Here is a 16,941-nt window from a genome sequence, read left to right as displayed (position 1 = left end):
GGGCTATAAGCTATAGTCCCTGCCAAAAGCTAGTTCAGGTAATGAAAACCTCTGACATGTTTTATTTCAAACTTTAATAACCTTTTCATATTCTGAGTCCTTTACATTGGGATGAAAGAGACTTAAATGTAGATCTCCATGTATAGGCTGAGGTCATTGAGATTTCTAAGGGTTAAAAACAAATCTGGGAGCTTGACATGAAACTGAAATTCCTGAGGCCCTGGTCTTTCATTAATTCCTAGCCGGGAGGTTATCTTTGCTTGTCTTTCTATCTTTGCTTGTGAAGATTTGAGTCTTTGCCAGATTCAGAATATGCATTAAAATAAGCTACATCAACCTGCTCATTCATCCATGCAAGACAAAAATCCACCTTCAGTTTTATCCAGGAAGGAAAAGGAGATGGTGAAGAAATGCAAAGGAAATAATGTTATAAAGATGATTGCAAGGGAGTAAAATTTTACTCATATTTGTAGATATCAAATATCAAATATTTGTAAAGGCAAACTCAGAGCAGATCCCTGTAGGCTTCAGATTGACTTAGAAAGCACAAATTAATACTGTCTATATTTCATTTTATTTATTTTGTTAAAAAAAATAGCCCACTTTTATTTTAATCTAGTTCAGGTAGTGTTCAGGAATTTTATAGGTAGCATGGCTCAAGTTTGAAACTTATAGTTTAGTGCATTTCTCTTCCTATATTTTTTAAGTTCTTTTGACTCAGTGGCCCAAATTCCATCTTCGAAGTTTTATGAATTTCATTTGAGAGAAGAGAGTGTTGTTTTATAGCTCAGCCTAATTTGATATAGGGAGGGAGGGATAACTGACATATTGAAAAGGGGACAGGATTGGGATTGAGAAAACAGATTCTGCCACTAAGTAGTTATATGACTTTCAGTAAATCACTTCCATCTCTAAGAACCTTATGATCTTCATCAAGTAAATAAGCCCACTCAGCCCAGATGGTTACTGAATGACTAGCATTTTATTCATGTAATATCTTCACTTTGGATTGATGAAATCTGTAAGGTACCAACCTCTATCCTTTAATGCAGCTTATACCTGATTTTAATTAGGAAAACATGATTTATCATCACATATAGATTTAATATAGAAAACAGTAAGGAGATCAAGGAATCAATATAGGTCCTTATGAAAATCATTTTTTAAAAATACAAGTCATGGATGTAAAATACCTTTCCTGCCCAGCTTCTTGCCCTTCCTGTGTATGTGTGTGTGTGTGTGTGTGTGTGTGTGTGTGTATGTGTATGGTGACCCAAACAATTTGCATATGTATATATATGAATGTATATATATATATAAACATGTATATAATAGATATATAAACACATGTCTATGTATACATATTAACATACATATACGCAGAAATGGTTGACAAAACTGATCCAAAGAAATCAGATTAATCTTACAGCTGGCTAAACTGAGCTCATTTGTTCCTGCAGAGTTATCATTTAGAAGCAAGATAATAATAATATCACCATTTTGAAGCAGTTTAGTGTTTTCTGGCTCTTTAACTGCATTCATAAACATTATTTCATTTATTTCTTATAACATTTTACTCCTTGGGTTGCCTTGGACCAGGGAATTCATCCCCAAATATCTATCTTTTTAACTACAATATTCTTCTGGTGGTATATTGTGGCAGCAAGCTACAAAACACTAAAACTAAGTAAGAATTGGAGTTGGGGGAGTGGCACAAAAAAGTTCCATGGAACAATGTATAGTAGGTGTGAGCAGATTGCCACATATTACCAAAAAGAGAAATTCTACAGGAAAAAATATCTAAAGGAACAACAAATAATGTGTCTGATGAAAAAAAATAAAGATGAATTGGTCAGATACTGATGACAACTGATTACCAATAATTGCTTTTGAACTCCACTGGTATCGTGCAATGTCAAGGGAATGAACGGAAGGCCCTTAGCATGTTGGGTGGACCTACTTAGATGAACTTGAGGCAGGATATGGATGAGAGTTCCATAGTGTGGGTGATTTGCAATCTACATCATTAAGAAGCAATACCTACATCAGTTAGTTCATAGATCCATTGGAGTATTGGAATGAAAAAGGGCGGGACAGGTAATATCATTATTTGTATGCCACCATAAATTAAATGGAGGTTCAAAAAGCTGAAGTAATGAGCTAATATTTGCTCAAGCCAGATTTTTAACCTATCTTCAAATCTGCAATGGTTAAAAGACCATAAGTAATTGCTCACCATTATGGTCCTTTGTGGATAATACTCCCTAGAGTTAATGTAACTTTAGAGTGGCTAAAGCTGAGGAGTTGAATTTCTATGACTAGAAATGGATGATGACCATGACAGTCCCTCTCCCCAAAACTGTGCCCTATATACAAAAACAAGAAAGAAGAGATTTTGAAAATTCAATGGATAGTTTTACTTGGTTATAAAAATAGTTCTTCCTGGAGCCTGCAGAATGTGATACCTCTTATCACACTTAACACTGTCAAATATATCCAGGAAATTCACCGGTGTGAACAACCCTGGTTGAATCAAGTCTTGTCAAAATTCATGCCTCATACTTGCTTCTAATGCACTGTAGTTCAGGGCACCTATGCCATCTCCCTCTTCTTTGTCAGGAGGTAAACCTCATTGTCGATTTGGGGGCACGCTGGGCACTGATACTGTATATCTTTTTTGATCTTGTCCTCCCTTTCCATACCATCTCTAAGGAGATATGCTACATGAGTTTACCTTTATTAAATGAAGTTCTATTTTATTGCCTAGTAATAAGGAGGTAGGAAGGTGAATGAGGAGAGGATGGGGACAAAGGGGCAGAGTAAAAGGGAAGAATGGAGATGGGTTTAATTTTGGTTATGTAGGCCAAACTTCTTTTCTCCTCTGTGATTTTCCAGTCACAAGATAAATAGCCTTGTATCTTACAAGCTAAATACAATTACCACTATCAAACCCAGAGCCTTTCTCTCCCTGTAAATGTCTCTTGGAAGCTGATAAGCTTTTCAAGGGGAACTGTGGGCTTCTGCCTAATCCTGAGATTAAAGGCAGCCACCCAGAAGACAGCCAGAGATAATTTTTTCTCTCTCCCCAGGAGGGAAGAGGTGGGGGCAGGAATTTAGGGAGAACACCCAGATCCTCTCTTGAGATATTAAGCGGACATACACACGACTCAAGGTTATTTGTAAAGGAATTACAGGAAACACAATTGAGCTTGTTATAATGATGAGGAATTACATCAGATAAAGTGATGGTTGTTATAGTTACTAAAGATGAGACTTATCAGGGATACCTCTGAGACTGGGTAGGGCTTGTGGACAGGAAGGTGATTGAGGAAATTATTTTTTTTTCTATTAGCACTGCATTCAGTGTACATTTCTGTTTTCTGACCCTAGTATATCCTTCTAAAAATTAAATAACACACAATACTGAATTTTATGCTTATATCTTAAATCATATAAGACTGGACTTCAAGTTCTGGTCCTGAAGGGAATGGATTTGTCAGGGAACTATATATAGACTTTTATGCATTCCCTTAGATCCAATTATATTCAATGTGAGTAAAACACCTATTAGTTATACCCCCCTCTTTTTTTTTTACCTTTATGCAAAACCTGTTTAGGGATCAAATTGACAACTTTAGCTTCTTCAGACTCTGTTATACATAAACTGAGCTAACTCAAATGCATACAGAGGTAGACCTGTCTATATGATAAAAATTTTAGATAATTATATAAAGAACCCTCGAGCAATTGCTGATTGGAGATGTTTAAATAAATTCACAAACTTTTAATAAATTCAAAGCCTTGTCCCATCCATAGAGCACAATATTTATCTTATTACCTTGGAAAAGTTATATAAACTTACTTTCTCAGTTTTCCTATAGAATGGGAACATTAATCATATAAATAACACTAGAATAAGACATTTAGGGTCAAAAATATTGATTTTTTTTATCTTAGGCTAAATCATTACTTAGCACCCATCTAATAATGTGATTTATTTTCAACAGAAACATTTTATATCTTGAAATCCTTCTCAAATTAATCCCTGCAAAGGAAAGATACTAAGAACATCTAGGTCTATCTCTTTAAAGGCTTTAAGATATATTAAACTATTCTCAAGAAAATATTACATAAATATCCAATAATGAAAAATAATAACAATATAGATATGTATACATTTATAGAAAATGTACATATTTCTTCCATACACACATGTGTGTGTATGTATATATATATATATATATATATGTACATAAATAAACTCTCCCCCTTCTCACATATTATATGCCATTTATAATTCTATAAAGCACTGAGGGCAATGAAAGTCACTATATGCTGTAATCCACTCAATCAATAGTAATCATATTTTGGCTCATCACAAAGAGATAAAGATAACCTACTCCTCTCCTCTGAAATCCTTGTCAATATCTCCAGTGCACAAAATTGCAGAAAATGTTGGGTGGAGAGGAAAGAGAAGTTAAAAGCAAAGAGTTATTCTTAACTCTGAATTTCAAAGAAAGTTACATTTAATTAGACCCCCAAATGATATTTACCAATGGTTTGTCCTTATGATATTTGATTTTTCTTATAAATCTTTATATGGTTCCCCAGCAAGCCTTCCAATCCTTCTGGTTGGGATGAGTTGAGGGGAAAATGCAAAATTTCATTGATGGATTTTTAAGACATTTTCTAAAAACTTAATATATGTAAAAAAATCAACTAATAAGACAGTGGTTATGTTACACAATTTGAAGATGCTGATGGCGGAGAACCCAAAGGAAGCCAAGACACATATTCGCAGGGTGACAATTTGATGAAGACACTACTCAGTGCAAATCACAAGGTTGAGATATTTAAAAAAAATAAAAAGCTATAACCCTCTGAATCCCATTAAGATATAATATATTTGATTGTACATGCATAACCCCTATTAGATTACTTGCTGTCAAGGAGAGAGGGGAGAAAATAGAGGGTTGTAGAAAAATGTGGAACTCAAAAACTTATAAAAAAATTAATGTTGAAAACTACCTTTCCATGTAATTAGAAAAAAAATAATATTTTAAAAAAGATATAATGCTGACCTGTAAAATATCAGTGTGCTTTAAGTTTGAGTTAGGCTATTTTCTCTTATTCATTGCTCTTGACCACCTTCATAATTTCTTTTTAAATGAAGAAAAATTGGTTAAGATTTGAGCTGCAGTCTTAGGACTTTAGAATGTCTTTTATTTGTACAAAGCTAACTACCTTATTTGGCATTAATCCCTGGAATTTGGGCATATAGGCTGTTGTCATGTCACAGAAAACTACCTTTCAGATGACTACATTCAGGTCTACACATATAGAAGCACTCACATTTCAGTTTAAAAGGCAAACCTTATTAACTCCTTTACAGATGTAAGTTCACTTAGATTATATTATTCACAAAAACTTTGCCCTAACTGGTCTTTCTTAGGGCACACAGAGAGCATTGTAATAGCACTATTAAACATTTACTTAGAAATAAACTACAGCCTAACTTGTAATTGCTAGTCTCAATGTTTAATTAAACTGTTTGCTCATATAATGAAATATATGATGAATTCTCGCTATTCAATATTGAATATTTATTTCATTTATTTATAAGAATCCAATAGACCTACATCACAACAATAGGGATGATAATCTTGGCTATTATATGTTTAAAACTTATGTGATAGAAAGGAAAGTGTACTGGATTTGGAGTCAGAGGAGATGGGTTCAAAATTCTGCTCAACTCAAATTGCTTCCTCTGTGATCTTTAGGGGATCTTCCATCCTCTCTCTGAGTCTCCATTTCCGCATTTGTTGGTAGTGTTGGCAGTTGACTCAGATGGTCTTTAATGTTGAATTTTTAGCCCTAAATCTTATTAGATTATGTGTGATAGTATAAATTATCATTATAGCTAGGATTCATATAGCTATTTTAAGTTTGTTAAGCAATTTGTCTTAAATGATCATCTCAACAACTTTGGCAGGCTGGTATTATTGCTACTTTACAAATGAAGAAATTGAGTCTGAGAATGATGTCATGACTTGCCCAAGATCATTTAGTAGATTGTTAGGCAGTATTTTAACTTAACTCCTCCAGATTCTAACACCAATAATCTACCAACTGTGTCACCTAATGGCTAAATAGGATTTAAAAGTAAAAGGAAATTTCATCTTCTTAACTTTCTATAGTGCTTCTCTTGGAGCTGGAATAAGGAGAGATAAACTAACATTAAAGAAATGAATTAACTGGGACAACCCTCCCTCAATACTAAGTTTTGGATATTTTGAGAATTCTAGCCTCTGAGTTGAAGTTTATTTGGGCATAGAAAATTGAGTGAAACAAGTATATATATAATCGATTCACCTGTGTTTTTTAAAAATGCAAATATAATTTTTACACTCTCAGTAGCAAATATCCTGATAAATTTCTAACAGTAGACTAGTACTACTGCATAATGCAAGAATAAAATGCAAAATAAACTTTGTAGTATAAGTCAAGTGCTTTTGCTTCTACTCAGCTAAGATAAATTCTGCTCATGCAAAATGGATTCCTGTTTATCAGGTAAAATGCTTTCCTCTTTTCCTATCATTCACAATTTCTCTAGCTTTCTTTGTGGTCTTTGGTTCAACCACTCCATTGCCATTTTTAAAGTAGTCCCCTCTTTTGCTACAAGTATTTATTGTTCTCTATATCCTTCCTGGTCAGACTTGATCATATTTAATCTCTCCCAGGCTAGATCATTCTTAACCTACTGGCCAGAGCTTTTAACTTATACTTCTTTTTGAAAATAGAGGGCATGCTGAGACTATACTTATCTTCTACTCTGTCTTGAATCTGCATTTTTTTTTAATCCAATATGGTATAGAGGAAAGAGTACTAGAACGGAAATCAGGAAACTAGTTTTCTCTTGCAACTGTGTCCCCCAGTTGACTTTGTGAACTCAAGTAAGTTACTTTAAGTCTCTGGATTTCCAGATTCTTTTTGTAAAATGTGATGATAGAGTATAAGCCCTCTTGATCCTCTGAGACACACACACACACACACACACACACACACACACAAAGTTAGTTGGCAGACTGGATAGAGCACTGGCCTTGAAGTCAGGAGGACAGGAATCCAATCTCAATCACTTGACTCTTGCTAGCTGTGTGACCTTGGACAAGTCACTTAACCTTGATTGCCTCACATCCGGAGCCATCTCCAGTCATCCTAATTCATATCTGGTCACTGCACCCAAATAGCTCTGGAGGAAAAAGTGAGGCTGGTGACTTAGAACAGTCCCGCTCACTCTAATCCAATTCATGTGCATGTCATGGTGATGTCATGCTCTTCTTTGAGAATGAAGTCAAAAACAGCAAAACAACAACATTTGGATTTATAAAATCATGACTTGTCCATAACTTCAGATCATGAGAGCCAATTTTGTTTTCATGCTCTAGGATGCTACACAATTTATCTGATATACAGGGTTTTGTTTTGTAAACAGTTTAAAATAAATGACAGCAGTAGATTGATAGGTCACAGTAATGCTGTCTGAAGATGAAACATTCAATTAGCAAATCCAAATTATCAAATCATTATATCTTTGTATCTTTATTTGTTTTTTTGTCACATCCTTGCTTTGGTTTTGTATCCAAATGGAATAATCAAGATATATGTTTGAATTTTCTTGTGTATCTGGTTTTTCCTTCATCTTGTTCCCAATGTCTCCACATTGCTACATATTGAAGGCAAACAATTGACCAGGGGATCAACAATTTGAATGTAGAATGCTCTTCAGATCACATTGCCTGCTGGGATAATATAACCAAGTAGACTGACATAGCTGGCATACAACCACCCTAATATTGATATTTCCCCTTTTCCCTGGGAGTCAAGACAGACTCCATCAAAATCACCCACTTCCAAAAATACAGATCCAGAAACTAACTTCCTGTGGCATGGTACTAGAGACTATCTAAAGAGACTTGCACAGGCACAGTGCCTATTCTTCTTTGAAGACAGCAGGATGGGTAAATGATGAAATTAGTACTGTTCTCCCATTAGTACTTACTGTACCTTGCTGAACAGTCATTTAAAGTGAGGTGTCAGGGCAAAATCCTTAGGTTATCAGGGTGAACAGGAAATGAAAACCCTTCTGTGAACTCTGATGCAATGAGAATAATCAACAGTTGACAGTAATAACCAATAAAAAGTTGGGAGCATCAGAAAATTGCACTCTTCCCTGCAACTCATCTCTTCAATCTAATTATCCTGTGTACTTACTAATGCTATAAGTGCTATTTAACAAGACAGCATTGGTTCATCTATAGTTGCTGCATGAACTCAGGCAGATTGAGTCACTCAAGGGCCCTCTTTTAATCTCTTTTGGATCATTATTGCAAAGATGAAAGCAGATTTCTGAGAGGTGAAATTCAAAGGAACATAGCAATTAAAGATAGTAAGAGGACTAGGTTATCTGGTCCATTTCCCTGGCCAGTTCAGAAATATTTCCTATGATGTAGACTTTAGTGATATGTCTAGTTCAGTTAAAAATATCACAAATGATGGCATTTCACATTCCTCTTTTGAAGGAGAGTAGATCCCTCTGATTTCACCTACTCAGCTCCTATTTTTCTTTGTTCTGTTCAACTCTATCACTCACAGAAATAATAAGTGAAAAATACTGAATCATTCCTATCAAATCTGTCTCATAGCCCCTTATAAATTTAATACCAGTATACCCCAACTCATATCATTCATTAATTTTTCCCAGACGGTGACTTAGGCCTGATGTAGGCTTAACAACATTAGAAGTCACAACTAATTCCATGGGAATTAAGATAATTGAATGAGATGGACAAGATTCTCACATAATGGGATACCCTGAATCTGGGCTTAATTGGTACTATCAATGGAACAATGTTTCAGGGAAATTAAGATCATCATGATGGGTGTGTTTATGATATGTTAGCAATGTCATTAGGACATAAATATTTTGAGGCAATATTAGGTAGATTATGAATATAGTTGCTTCTTAATTATGAGTGCCCACAAGATACAGAAGATTCACCAGATAAAGTTCTATCTCTAAAAAAACTATGAAATTTCTCCCTCACTAATGACTAAAGTCATGACCAAGAAACAGCAATTAATGTTCTATTTACATGTCATATTGTCAGGGCCTTATGATTTAACTAGAGAGGGTAGCACATAAAAGTGTTAATCTGGCTTTGTTGTATATTGTAAATTGGAAAAATAGTAAATTTAAGCAATTTTTTTTACAAGTACCTCTTTAAAAAGCAAATATCCTTTTCAAATAGTTGGCCTTGATAATACAAATACAGATAAAGTGTTGACTCTTGAATAATTGTTTTTTAGTGTCAAATATAATCATTATACATGGGCCTGTACACAGACAAGTATATATATGTATATACATATATATATATATATTTAATGGATATTATGTTTCTTTTGAGTTGTCACTTAATATATTGATTTTCTTTTATAAACATATATGCCTTTTTTGAGTTATCAGTTAAAATATTAAGATTTCAAGTTTTTCCCCTTAAAAAATTTTAAAATATTTATTGTCCTTTTTCTTTATATTATAGTAATTTCTCATGTGTCTCTGTTTCTATCTTTTCTTGTGATGAAAAGCAGCAAAAACATCAAATATTAATAATATATACAATATTCTGTCCTAGAAGTCCCCCAATTTTTGTTGTAAATGAGGTGTATTTATTTCTTCTCCAAAACTTCACTGTTTTTTCTGTTGTGCTTAATTCAACTTCCTCTCAGTGACTTTTTCATTTATATTGTTACATTTCATTTTGTCACTTTTCCCCCTCTTGATTGTACTTATTTCTCTTTGCATCAGTTCAAATATCTCTTTATTTTACAGATGAGGTTTTTAAGACTTTGAATCTTCCGTGTTGCTTCTGTCAGTCCTTTCACATTTGTTTTCTAACATCATTCCAAGTATTTTTTGTTCAGGTATAATGTAATTCATTCCGTACTGATAGTTTCCAGTCTTTTCTTTTTATTCCAAATGTGACTGAGTTCTAAAGTGTAAGTAGAAACAAAAAATAAATGCTGCTAAAAATAGCAACAAGTTAAAACTGAGATAGGAAAGGTTTTTAAATGGGAAGACCTTATTCTGACAGTCAAATCATAACACATAGAGTGGTTCTTTTCTCCCATATTAGACCTTTCTATTTCTAACCAATCTATCTATAAACGGAGAAAGAGTGAAAATTTGGGTCAGCTATCCCATAGAGCCTTTCATCACTTCATCCTATACTTCTCTAGTATTAGATGGTTGACACAGGAAAGGATAGAGACCACTCACCTTTTTGCTTCTCCCTATTGGTACCCTGCTGTCTCTCCTTCACAAGCTCAACTATTGAACTGCTGTTTTGGCATCAGATGCATAATCTGTATAAATGGAAATGGAAAACAATTGTGTTCCCAATTTTTATCCTTACTGTTTTCTCCTTTGAGTGTGGTTCTCCATAGCTTTCCAAGGCTAGAAGGCAGTCAATATTCACCTTCCAATCTCAGTACTGATTGGTAAGGGAATTTTGACCTGCTTGATTTTAGTATGGATTTTTTTAAGGTAACTTCTCCCATAAACTATGCTAGATTTAATGCAGACATCTGATTAGCTTAGTCTCCTTCCATTCAGAAATCCTGAGCTCAGTCATCTGACTAGATTCAGTCTCTTGGTTACTGCAGTTACAGTCATGAGCCACCATTTTTGTATTTCTGCAAGAAATCATAAAGTTCTTGGATTATGTGTTGGGGTTTTTTGTTGTTATTTGTTTGTTTACTGAATCAGTAGAATCATGACTTCAATATACTTCTTTCCCCAGCATAAGGCAGGATCTCCTAAACAGAATTCTTGCTTCACCAATTCCTTTAACTCTACTCCAAAATTATTGTTTTTCCTTTTTAGTCAAACCAGTAACATATGGACTCATTAGTAACACCATAGGTGGTCTTTAATCTTTTCCACCACATTGTACCTGTTCCAGCTCCAGTTTGCCGTGGTGTGGTGTTCACAACTCCTTACATGAATCCAAGTAAGGTTATAGCTTCCAACTAAACTTAATAATTTAATAATTTATATTAATAATTTATGTTAATTACATTGATTTATATTAATAATTTAATAATTCTTTAGATTTTTTGAAAATCATAATTTGGAATTCATTCAAAATTTGAGATCCACAGTTCTTCCTATACTAAGAATTTGTCATCTCTTTACTGTAGAATGTGATATTTTGGAGTATTTTTTTTCATTTACTTTGCCTGACAAAATGTCACAGAAATATTCTAATTCTTCTTACATTTTCTCCTTGAATTACAATCCTCACATCTTTCAAAAATGATTTTTGAGGGGTTCTTCTTGCATATGTTTGATCTCATCTGGATGAATTTTATGATTTCTTTTTCTTTGTCAGTAGTTGCTACATTATTTCTCAAATTAATGAAATCAATAAGTTTTATTGCATAAGTTTATGAGTTTATGGCTCAATATTTTAAGATTTAAGATTGCAGGGCATGTTTTGTTTTGTTTTTTTGTTCTTAGTAATATCATAACCTTTGAGCTTTCTCTAAATAGTATTTCCTCAAATATATCATTATTTATTGTTGTCCTTTGCTGCCAGATTTGAGGCTATGTGATAGTACTCGCTAATAGATTAATTTGAATTAATTTTCAAATCATGCTAATAAGGTACTACATGAATCTAAGATATCAAATAGCTTTTAGATTCCCAGAGGTTCATCAGGAAAATTTTGATTCTGTACCATATTATAGTAGTATATACATAAACTAGTTGCATAATCTTGTACTAAATGACATATTAAACATTCAATAATTTCAGCTGGTTCAATTTCTAAAATTCCTTTAAAATGTCATGCTTTCTAGATTAAGTCAGTTTGGGTATAGATAGTTCTCCTAGCAATTCCTCCCATTTGTATGAATATATGTTTTTGAAACTATTCCACAACAAAAGTTGAATGAGTTTCTTGAAAAGGGAAAAATAGTTTCAAAGCAATTTCTATTTGGAATCTCAGTTTCAGGTAGAAGCAAGGTATCTGCAGTTACAGTGAATTAGACATTGAAAAACCATATTTTTCTAAGAAGCAGATGATTTAAACAAAGGTTTTAGATTTGAAGGTGATAGGAAATTCAGTCATCACTTCTATCTTAAACAGTAGAATTGGGATTCAAAATTCTTTTGGTATGGTGGACTGAATGTTGACATTTAATAGGGATATATTTCAGTATAATTCTAGTTTAAAAAGAATACTTTGAACTATGCCTATTTTGATATATGAAATGATATACAGATTTCTGTTCAGCATATACCCTGCAACTATATCTCCATCTTTATTTAGATTTACATACATAAACTATGCTACATGGAGGTATAAGCTGCTCTGATACTGATATTCCCCTTGTTCAAGAAAGGCAGGAGAGAGAATCTTTAAACATTTAAGTTGTCTATCTTTAAAAACACTGATCTTCCAGCTAATAATGGAATAGAGGGGGTTATATGATCACAGAGGCCACTGTATATTAGTTAAATAATATAAGTGAAAGAAAACACTGAGAAAAGTAAGACACAAATGTATTAATTTTGCATTTGTTAAATTAATTTTATGTTTTGCAATTGAATTTAGCAGTTTTTCTAGCCATATTTTACACCAGTTAGCTATACCAAGAATTTTGTGTTCGAATAATGGATGATTTTTTTACAATTATATATATGTATTCTATGGTAACAGGAATTTGGGGTGGAATAGGGAATACTGAGCATGACTATTTAGGTCTTTGTTTTCCAAAGAAATCTTTCCTACAAAATTCTTGACTTCTCCACTATATCTTGTGTACATACATACATACACACATGCATAGACACACACACACACAGACACAGAAAAACAGAGGAGACAAAGAAACAGAGAGATAGAGATATACACACAGAGAAACACAAAGATACAGAGAGAGATAAAGGCAGACAGACAGAGAGACAGGGAAAGGGGGAGAGAGAGAGAGAGAGAGAGAGAGAGAGAGAGAGAGAGAGAGAGAGAGAGAGAGAGAAGAGATTGGAGCATGAGCATGGTTTTTTGGTTTTGTTTTTTCTCAAGCAGGTCCATCTTCACTTATCTTCTAGACTGAATTGGTTCCAGTTTGAAAAGGAATAATAGGGAAATGATAAAACCAAAGAAATTAAATAATGTTTACAGAACCAGAGAGAAAGAGACAGGGAGATAAAGAAACAGATACTCAGACATACACACACAGACACACGGACACACAGACACATACACATACACACACATGCACACAAAAACGCACACACACAGAGCCAAAATAGCAATATGGCTTTGTAACAGGAAATAAATGAATACAAATTTTGACATAGAAATCTTAAAAGAATCAATTTTTAGTTAGCTGAGGATCAAACTTAAAGTTTTAAGGTGAAAAGGATTAAAAAAACAGACACTAATGAATCATTATATAGGAAAAACTCTTAGTATACTTTCATTTTATTTTTTCTTTTTTAAAAAACAGTTTAATTTTCTAAGGAGTTTTTGAGTACTATAGCAAGAGAAATAATCAATTATACTGAAAAGAAAGTAGGCCAGACTCAGAAAATAAAATCGTCTTTTCTGTTTTCAGTCTGCATTTCAATATAATTTCAGAAGGGCAAAAACAGAAATGTACAAGAAAAAAATCAATTTTCATATTATATTATATCTCTGTTTACCCCATCATATGCTATATTTTCAAGACTGAAGCATATAATCAAGAGTCAATGTTAAGCTTGTCACCTTGGAATAGATTTCTTTGGTGATTAATGTAATAAATTATAGCAGAAGATAAAAGTTTAGAGGGAAGCAGTCTCCTAGACCTGGCAGGGTGTTGTTGAATAGAGGCTCTAAGTAGAAATTTCTTTCAGGTTTAGGATTTGTGGAAACGAGGAAGACTGCAGAAGGAACAAGGATATGAAAAAACAAGTTACCTGTTATAATGTCTTTCTTATTTTAATTCATCTTTAATTACTTAATACAACAGTTCTCCAGAGAGGATAGTACAAATGTAGATCGTATATTGGAATGTATAAAGTATCTTGCTAATGGGGCCAAAGTTATGTTTTTGATTTTTGGTGTGATCCCAAATAGCTTCCTTTTATCCCATGGTCATAGATTTCATTACCAACTGTAGTCAAATAGTTTGTAGATCAATGACATTAGGAAAGAAAGATTTAACCTAGGAGGGAATAAGAAAGATTTAACTTAGGAGTGTCAGTAAATGCATGTGAACTAATCACCAGTGATGGAAACAACTCACAACACTTTTTCTACTTATGTTGTATCAGTAATAGCATCTTATCAATGGATATATGAGATGTTACATTTATCCATTAAGTAGTAACAATAGCTACCACATCTAATATTTATATTAATGTTTCAGAGTAGACTCTTTAATAATTATCTCTAGTGAAAAGCAGATTGCTTTTGTGAGCAAGTTGAATATTTTGGGATAAAGGATACCTAGAACTATAGTAAGAAATTCTTTTAACTAGGGCAAGAACATCTGGGGAGGAAGTGACAGTGAAAAGATTAGTGCAACCATGAATGTAGCCTTCTAGAAAAGGGAAAAGTTTGTATCCCATATTGTTTGCCACACTTCTCAGTTCGAAAGATAGAGTTTAACAGGGGAAATCAAATCTTCTAGGGAGGTAAGAAAAATAGGTTACATTGAAAAGGTAGGAAGAATACCAGAAATCAGGAGGTGATTCTCCATGGACCACCATGGGTAAGAAAATTTTGGATTAAGATATGGATCTTGGGATACAACTTAATAGTCTGGAAAGTGTCATTAATTTAATTCTTGTTATTTGGAAAAATTAATTGCATTCTGAAAACAATTTTTTTCTTTTTAGAAATTTGTTCCTTCACCATGACTCATCATAAGTTTGATCTTTGATATTAAATTTTATGCTTTGTTTCTTTTTTCACATAAATATAGAGATGAATGTGATTGTGCTTGTATAGAACTTTGAGCACCTGACTTTTTTATATTACCATTTTTCCAATTATATGAAGAAACAATTTTTATATATTTTTTAAAACTTTCAGTTCAAATTTTCTCCCTATCTCCCTTCTCTCCTCCCTTGCTGATTAGGCAAGTAATTTGATATAGGTTATTCATGTACAGTCATGTAAAAATTTTTCATTTTAGTCATGTTGAAAAAAGAAAACAGACAAAAATACAAGAAAAATAAAGTTTTTATTTTAAGGTGTGCTTCAGTTCTTTCTCTGGAGACAGCATTTTTCATTTTAAGTCCTTTGTAATTTTTTAATATTGTCGTATTTCTGAAAATAGCTAAGTCATCCATTGCTGATCATTGTGCATCATTACTATTTCTATGTACAATGTTCTTCTGCTTCTGCCCACTTTACTTTGCATCAATTCATGTAAGCCTTTTCAGATTTTTCTGAAACTATCCTGCTTGTTATTTCTTATAACACAATAGTATTCATCACAATAATATACTACAACTGATTCAACCATTTCCCAATTTATGTGCATCCCCTCAATTTCCAATTTTTTATAACCATAAAAAGAACTGCTATACATATTTTTTGACCATATAAAGTCTTTTTCTTTAAAAAAAAAATCTTTGGCATAGAGATCCATTTGTGGCATTGCTGAGCCAAAAGATAGGCACAATTTTATTGCTCTTTGGGAATAGTTCCAAATTATTCTTCTGAATGGTGAGATTATTTCTCACACAGTTTAGAAAGCACCTGATTTTTAAGGTATTTTTTAAAAAAGAAAACAAGGTATTATTTCATTTATGAGACAATGTGACAAGGAGGACAGAGAGCTGACCCTGGAGTTAGAAGGACCTGAGTTTAGTTCAATCTCTGACAAACACACTCTGTGAACCTGGAAAAGTCTCTTACCCTCTCCATGTCTCAGGTGACTCGTTATGATTATAAATTACAAAGAAGGTTCCAATCTGCATTGGCAAAGTAATTTTCTCACCAGGAATTCCCCCACACCAATGAAATTGTAGGTCAAGGCAAAATCCCTCTGGGATAGGTAATTCAAAATTATTGTTATATAAAATTATTTCTTTTCTGGGATTCAGTTTTAAATACTGAGTTTCAAAGCATTGTACGTACACTACAAGAGGGTATTGTATATCATCCCTTTCTTAAATGATGTGTTGGTTCTGAAAGGTTTAAATACAGGGGGTCAGTTCAAGAGGTATCTTTATAATTTTCCCAAGTATCAATTATAGTCATTTATACTTATGAGTTATTCTACATAAATGAAGAAGTTGTATGAACTCATAGAAACTTTCTCATTCAAATCTATAATTTTTTTTCTCTTTTCTGTCATTCTAGTGTTCATGTACTAAATGTTCCTCAGATATAATGACCCATTTTAAAGTGTCAATGAAACAAAAACATGCTTTTTCTTTATTCTTTCCATCAGAAAATGTAAAAATACCTTTGGCATTAATTCCAAGTAGATGAATGTGTTATTGCATTCCTATTAACATTTTCATAGGTTTGACAACATTACCAGTTTGTATTAATACCCTACCTGCAAGAAAATGCTTTCTTCCAGTGTACTGCAAATTGCCAGAACCTTTCAGCCACTCTTCCTCACCCCTAAAATAGTAAATCATCATTACTAGTGTTTGGACCAAGAAATAACATTTGTCAGTGCCTGAATTGCTCTTTTACTTTCTGGAGTTTGAGAATCCACTTTGCTTTGGAAATGGCTTTACTTGAATTTTAGAAATAGAGAAAGAACAAAAAAAAGGCAAAAGTTTTAGGGAAATGCAGGATATTGAGCTTTCTAAGGTTAGGGTGCAATTGAATCAAGGAAGATTTTGAAAGAAAGCAGATGGA

The 16,941-nt window shown here is 33.2% G+C and overlaps 1 protein-coding gene across 1 annotated transcript in view; it reads left to right on the top strand.

The window, feature by feature from the left end:
• LOC141522886 (neurexin-3-beta) overlaps positions 1 to 16,941 on the top strand; it is a 562,426-nt gene that overhangs the window by 345,818 nt on the left and 199,667 nt on the right. The window lies entirely within an intron of this gene.

The sequence above is a fragment of the Macrotis lagotis genome, chromosome 4 (genome assembly GCF_037893015.1).
Source record: "Macrotis lagotis isolate mMagLag1 chromosome 4, bilby.v1.9.chrom.fasta, whole genome shotgun sequence".
Lineage (NCBI taxonomy): Eukaryota > Metazoa > Chordata > Mammalia > Peramelemorphia > Peramelidae > Macrotis > Macrotis lagotis.
Note: the sequence above shows the minus strand (reverse complement) of the source record. Positions and strands in the feature narration are given on the sequence as shown.